Source organism: Castor canadensis, chromosome 4 (genome assembly GCF_047511655.1).
Source record: "Castor canadensis chromosome 4, mCasCan1.hap1v2, whole genome shotgun sequence".
Taxonomy (NCBI): Eukaryota; Metazoa; Chordata; class Mammalia; order Rodentia; family Castoridae; genus Castor; species Castor canadensis.
Genome location: NC_133389.1, coordinates 25,537,640 through 25,544,127, shown reverse-complemented (window position 1 = coordinate 25,544,127; position 6,488 = coordinate 25,537,640).

The following is a 6,488-nucleotide window of genomic DNA, read 5'->3' as shown; positions in this document are numbered from 1 at the left end:
CAGCAGAGGCTGAAATTGAGGGCCGAGCAGTGATTTTGCGCAGGCGCATGCGGTTCAGGCACACACACCTGGGTTTCTTGCCCCTCCCATCGCTCTGGGTCAGGTCTGTCACCTGTCGGGCCTTGGAATAGTGAGTGCTGCAGGCGTGGGCCCGGAGGGCGTTGTTTTCCCGGGGTGAAGAAGAGATTGTCCCTTTCAGGGTAAGGGCCTAAGGAGAGTCATGGAGGGAGGAGCCAGCGAGTGTCCTATCCATTCGTGGGGCTGGTTTCCTGAGCCGCGTGGCTTCTGGGCCTGTGGGCACCTACTTGCTAAGGCTCCTCCCCCGGGGCTGGGCCTCCCACGCCCAGCTGGCCGCACTTCCCTTGCGGGGCCGGTTGGTTACACCAGGGGCCTTGGGAGGGCTGTACGTCAGTTCTCTGGGGCTTTTAAATAGAAATTAATTCATAGTTTCTTCCTCCAAGACGCTCTTCCCGCAGCCGCTCCGGTGATGTCACACATGACTATCTTTTCTAGTGGTTAGTTTTAAACGAATTGCTAAAAACAAAGCATATTATGTTCCCCATCTTAGGCTATGAGTACCCCACCACTGTCTTTAGTACCAGAGAGTCTCCCCCACATTAGTCTTAACCTTCTGCGTTGTCCTGTTGAGATATAATGCAAGCAACAGTATAATTCTGAAGTTTCTAGTGGCCCCATTAAAGTGGAAAGAGATACAGTTTATATATATATATATACACTATATTGTCATTTCACAATTACTGTATTCTATGTGTTTTTTATGCTGTCTTTGAAAGCAATATTTATTTTTCACTTAGAGTATATGCTAATTCAGTTTGCCACATTTTAGGGACTCAGTAACTACTAATGGCTCTAGACCTTGATTTTTTTTTTATTGTACAAAATAATAGGTTTTATTATGACATTTTCATACATGTAGACCTCTTAATTTTTGAAGTATGGCTTAAGCCCCTTCTATATTGGATTTATTCATTAAATCTTTTTGCCTCAAACCTGTTTCCTATGAGTCAACTTTAATTGAACGAGTTGTCTAGGATGTACAAGAGAAGGCTGAACTATGGCTTCCATTACTCTATTTTGTGCCCACAGGGTCATTTGCACAATCCTTCAACTTACTTCACCCCTCTAGTCAAATTTTGGAGAATTTAGCTAACACTAAACCTTTCCTGTTACTCCAAAGTTTCCCTAACTCTCATATAACTTTATGTTGCTTCCCAACAACTCGTTTATAGCTGTAAGCTCTGGCTTACATCGAAGGCCTTTAAAAATTAGGTACATGCAAACTGGGGAGTGGCACACTATAAATACTTGGACTTAGTACACTTGGGGTAGGGGCTGAGACATGTTTTTTCAAAAGCTATACAGGTTGTTCCTAAGTTGACTCTTGTTCTAGGGTTGGAGTTTACAGAAAGTTTTTTTTTTTTTTTCCCCAACAGTGAGGTTTGAATTCAGAGCTGCACACTTGCTAGGAAGTCTTGCTATTAATTCTACTGAAATGTTATCTTTTCCAATTAGGTATGCTCTTCCCTGATTTGTTACTTGTACACTGTTTTTGAGATATGCCCCAAGGTTATATTTCATGGTGTCCTAATAAAAGAACTGCATTTTAAAAAATGTACCAGTGTTAATACTGAATAAATGACTAACTAGACATCATTTACTTTTAGAATATGTAAAAATGATTGCTGCCTGATGTTTCAGTTTATTATTTAAAGAGTAGAGTTTCTACAAAAGCAAATCTAATCAAGGGAGAAAGCCAAAGAAAACATGCAGTGGCCACTTCCAGGATATATTGGTTATTGGAAAGAAATAAGTAAAATTAAAATAGAAACTCTTGGCAGTCCCTCTTTTCATGAATTGGCATTTAAGTTTCACCCCTTAATCTTAAATTCTCATCCCAAGGACCCAAAACAAAAGCAGGAGTGTTAGTCCACCATTGAGAAGGGGAAGTTGTAAAGACTAGATTCATTTAGATTAGATTTACACAAAGATAAGATTAATTTAAGATTTTTAAAAATGCTAATGGTTTAATTTAGTTGCTCATAATAAAAAAATTGCTTTCTATTTCATTTTCACATAATAAATGAGGTTTCAGGTGTTCCTATCCACAAATATATGCATTCATGCATTAATTTATATGTGATCAATATTGTGATTTATGAATAAGGCAGGAGATATTGAAGTTCACCGACCTTCCCAGTTGGGTCTAAATTTATTGTCTTGTATTAAATCTTGCTTATGAGGCAACTTTAAGATTTGCTTTTGCTATAAATGTATGACTGGGGCTCTTTCATTTAAATCCATCAAACAACTCAGTCCCTCCTACCCTCCCCCAACTGTACAACATATTAATTTTGCACCTGAGTAGGATTTCTCTTTTATTCCTATGATGCTGTTTATGATGCAGTTTGATACACTGAGGCAGAAGAGTTGTTTAAAGGATATAATAAGTTTATAATAATAAACTACAGAATTGGCTACCCTGTATCAAATAACAGATTGATTACCAAACCCAACTCTTTAAATCGATTCTTTAAATTATAGTATTAAGATTGGAACAACTGCAAATCAGACAAAGTTTAACAAGATGTTTGTGAGGATGTTTTGAAACAAGATAGTTTATAGGAAAACAGACGACTTTGAAGTGATACCATGAAGACTGCTACGAACGCGTGGGGAAAGGTTCTGCTGACCCCCTCACCTAGAAGCCCAAACTAAACACATACTTCATTTTAAGGCAGGATGCGGTTTTTTAGAGTTGGGTCAGCAGTACCCAACTCCAACACTGTTCTCACAGCAGGATCAGGAACATGGTATTCTCCTGCTTGAAATGGCTCCTTACTGCTGCCGAATAGTATGTGTTACCTGGAATTCTGACCTTCCACACTCTGGTGGATGCCCCAAATTGTCACATAAACATGCTTAAATCTCTTATATTAACAGTATCTTCCTTGATACCACACCTCGCTCTTGTTTCCACCCTCTCTTTTCTACTCTTTTTTTTGGTGGTACTGGGGTTTGAACTCAGGGCTTCACACTTGTCGTTTCTACTCTTAAATCAACTTCTCCAATCAGCTGTCTGCATTCAGTCTGTTTCTTTACTACATATTGCTATGCAGCTATATTGAGATTATTCTAACCTGGTTCCTAAATTCAATGAGCAATTGTTTTTGTTATTGTTTTGGCAGTATTGAGTTTGATCTTAGGGTTTTGTGCTTGCTAGACAGCCACGCCTCCAGCCTTTTTTGCTCTAGTTATTTGGGAGATAGGGTCTCACTTTTTAACCCATACTGACCTGAACCGTGAACCTGTTTTATGCTTCTTGCTGCAACTGGGATGACCAGTGCGTGCCACCCTGCCCAGCTTTTTTCTGTTCATATAGGGTCACCATACTCTTTTGCCAGAGCTGGCCTAGAACAGATATCCTCCTAATCTCAGTCTCCCACATAGCTTGAGATGAGTACCACTGCACCCGGCTAGCTGTTAGTTGAGGGGTGGGTCCTCCAAACTTTTTGCTTGGCCTAGCCTTGAACTATGATTCTCCTCATCCAAGAAGCTAGGCATGAGCCAAGATTAATAGGCATGAGCTACTGGTGTCTGGCTTCAATGAGCGATTTTTATTCTTCTTGAGCTTTATCAAGTTCCTGCAGGACTTGGTACTATTGGCTGCTTCTGAAAGCTTTCTCTTCTTTGACTTCCTCCTACTTCCATTTCCATTGTTGTGCCAGTGGTCACTTTGCAGGCTGTGTATTGTTATCACTCACATTGTAGTATCCATCAAGGCTTTATTTCAGGCTTGCTTACTCCATACTCTTCAATCTAAAAGATCCTCACCATTCCCAAGGGTTCTTACAATTTCCAGATCCACAAATCCCATTGCTTTATGAGTATCTTCACTTGGCATTTTAAATTCAATCTCAATGTAAGCTCTACTACCAAACTAAAATCTCAGTGAAAATTTGCTTTTTAGCTTAGTACCAGGTAGCACCATTATCTACTCAGTTCCTTTGCCCCAAAGCCTGGAAGACATTCTTGACTTAGCTAGGCAAGGAAGAGGTCCCATGAGTCATACCTCCCCATTCTCAAATCCATCTATTTCTCTGCAGATTTACAACTGTAATTACATAATAAGAAATAGATATTTGGTTTTTGTCCCTGATTCTTGGTGCATTTCCCAAAACTCTTGTAATTTCCTGAGTGATAAGGCTTTTAGGAGCATCTTTCATAAATCTCTTGGGATTTTGTGAGTGATAGGAGTATCTTTTGCTCTAATGAGGTAACTCCTAGGTAGTCCCTTAGCTTCAGGATGAGGACTAATTACTATAAAGACTAAACGTTGATTAGAAGTTTGAAACTTTCAGCCCCACCCCATAACCTCTGAGAATGGGAGTGGTGCTAGAGTTTGAGTTAATAATTTATCATACTTACATGTAAACCCTCATAAAAAAACCCTAAATGGACTTGGGGTGTAGCTCAAGGTAGAGCACTTGCCAAGAGTGTACAAAGCCCTGAATTTAATCCCCAGCACCACCTAAACAAACAAATTAGCAAGGTGGTAGCACACCTTTTATCCTAGCACTCAGGAGGTGAGGCAGGAGGATTGTGAGTTCAAGGCCAACCTAGGCTATATAGCGAGACCCTGTCTTGAAACAAACATGCAAGGACAATGACAACAAACCCAAACCCTAAATGATGGTGTTCTGAGAACTTCCAAGTTAGTGAAATCATACATGTGCTGGAACAGAACTCTACTAGAACAGAAGCCTGTGTGTAAGACCATTCCAGCGTTGCCCAAGGTACTTGTACATCTGTGTCCTTTATTGTAAGCCATTGATACTAACTAAGAAAAACACTTTCCTGAGTTCTGTGAACTGTTCGAATTTTCACATTGAGGATGGGTGGTGGGAACCTCTGATGTTTCAGCCAAGTTGGACAGAAATGTGGATACCTTGGGCACCTAAAACTTGCAATTGACATATAAAGGGTGGAATCTTGTGGGACTGAGCTGTTAACTTGTTGGGTCTATGCTACCTCAGAGTAGTGAGTGTCAGAATTGAATGTAAGAAACTCAGTTTGTTTCTGGAAAGTTGGAGAATTATTTGGTGTGAAAATGAAACACATATTTGGTGTCAGAAGTGGTGAGAGTAAAAACAGTTCAGAATCATCATTACTTCAGTTTATAGTTCATCACTGGATGAACTATTACAATTACTACCCCCATATATTTTTCCATCTAGTTTGCTCCTCTCCAAGTTGTTTTCCACATTGCAGTTGGATTTTTTTTTCAGTACTGGGATTTGAATTCAGGGCTCAGCACTTGTGAGGCAGGTCCTCAGTTGAGCCACACCTCCATTCTTTTTTGCTGTGGTTATTTTGTAGATAGGGTAGGGTCTCACTTTTTGTCCAGGCTGGCCTGGACTGCGATCCTCCTATTTTAAGCTGACTGCAGTTGCTGGGATGATAGTTGTGCACCACCACATCCAGCTATTGGTTGAGATGGGTTCTTATGAACTTCCAGTTCAAGGCTGGCCTTGAAATGTGAACCTCCTGATCTCAGCCTCTCAAGCAGCTAGGATATAGGCATGAGTCGTGTGAACCCAGCCTTGTTGGAGGATTTTAATTCAGGTTTACTCTTTTCATTTTCTTGCTCAAAACCCTTCTTGTTGTTCTTAGGATAATATCCAAATTGCTTAAATTGACAAGGTCTTCTGCATTTCAGCCCTCATTTTATATGCTCCTCCTCCTCCGCCTCCTTTTCCTCCAGTTGGAATTTCACTGTGTAGCCCAGGCTGGCATTGAATTTGCAATCCTCCTGCCTCAATGTGATGGTTAATCTTGATTGTCAAGTTGACTAGGTTGAGAGATGCCTAGGAGATTAGTAAGGCACACTTCCAGGTCTGTGTATGAGGTGTTTCCAGAGAAGATCAGCAGGTTGTTGGACCTCTGAATGTGGGCCCAATGTCTGGTAGTTTGGGGACCTGGGTGGAACAAAAGAGAAAAGCAGCAGCCCACCAGTGCAAATTTCTCTCTCTCTCTCTATCTCACTTTTACTTTCTCTGCTTTATGGCTGCCTTGAGATGAGCAACTTTGCTCCTCCATGCCCTTCCACCATAATGTTTTGCCTCAGTACAAGCCCAGGCACAATGGAGCCAGCTGACCATGGACTGTAACCTCTGAAACTGTGAGCCAAAATAAATCCTTCCTTCTCTAAATTTGTCGTGGTAATGACACCCAGCCCTCCTGAGTAGCTGGGATTACAGGCTTTTTGTGTTTATTAGAAAACAAGAAAAATATTAGTGGTTTTTTTTCCAGGGGTTAGGGGAGAAGTGAATAGGCAGAGCATAAAGGATTTTTATGCCAGTGAAACCAGTCTGATTCTATAAACGTGGATATGTCATTATACATTGATCAAACCCCACAAAAATATATAACACCAAGAGTGAATCCTAATGTAAACCATGAACTTTGAG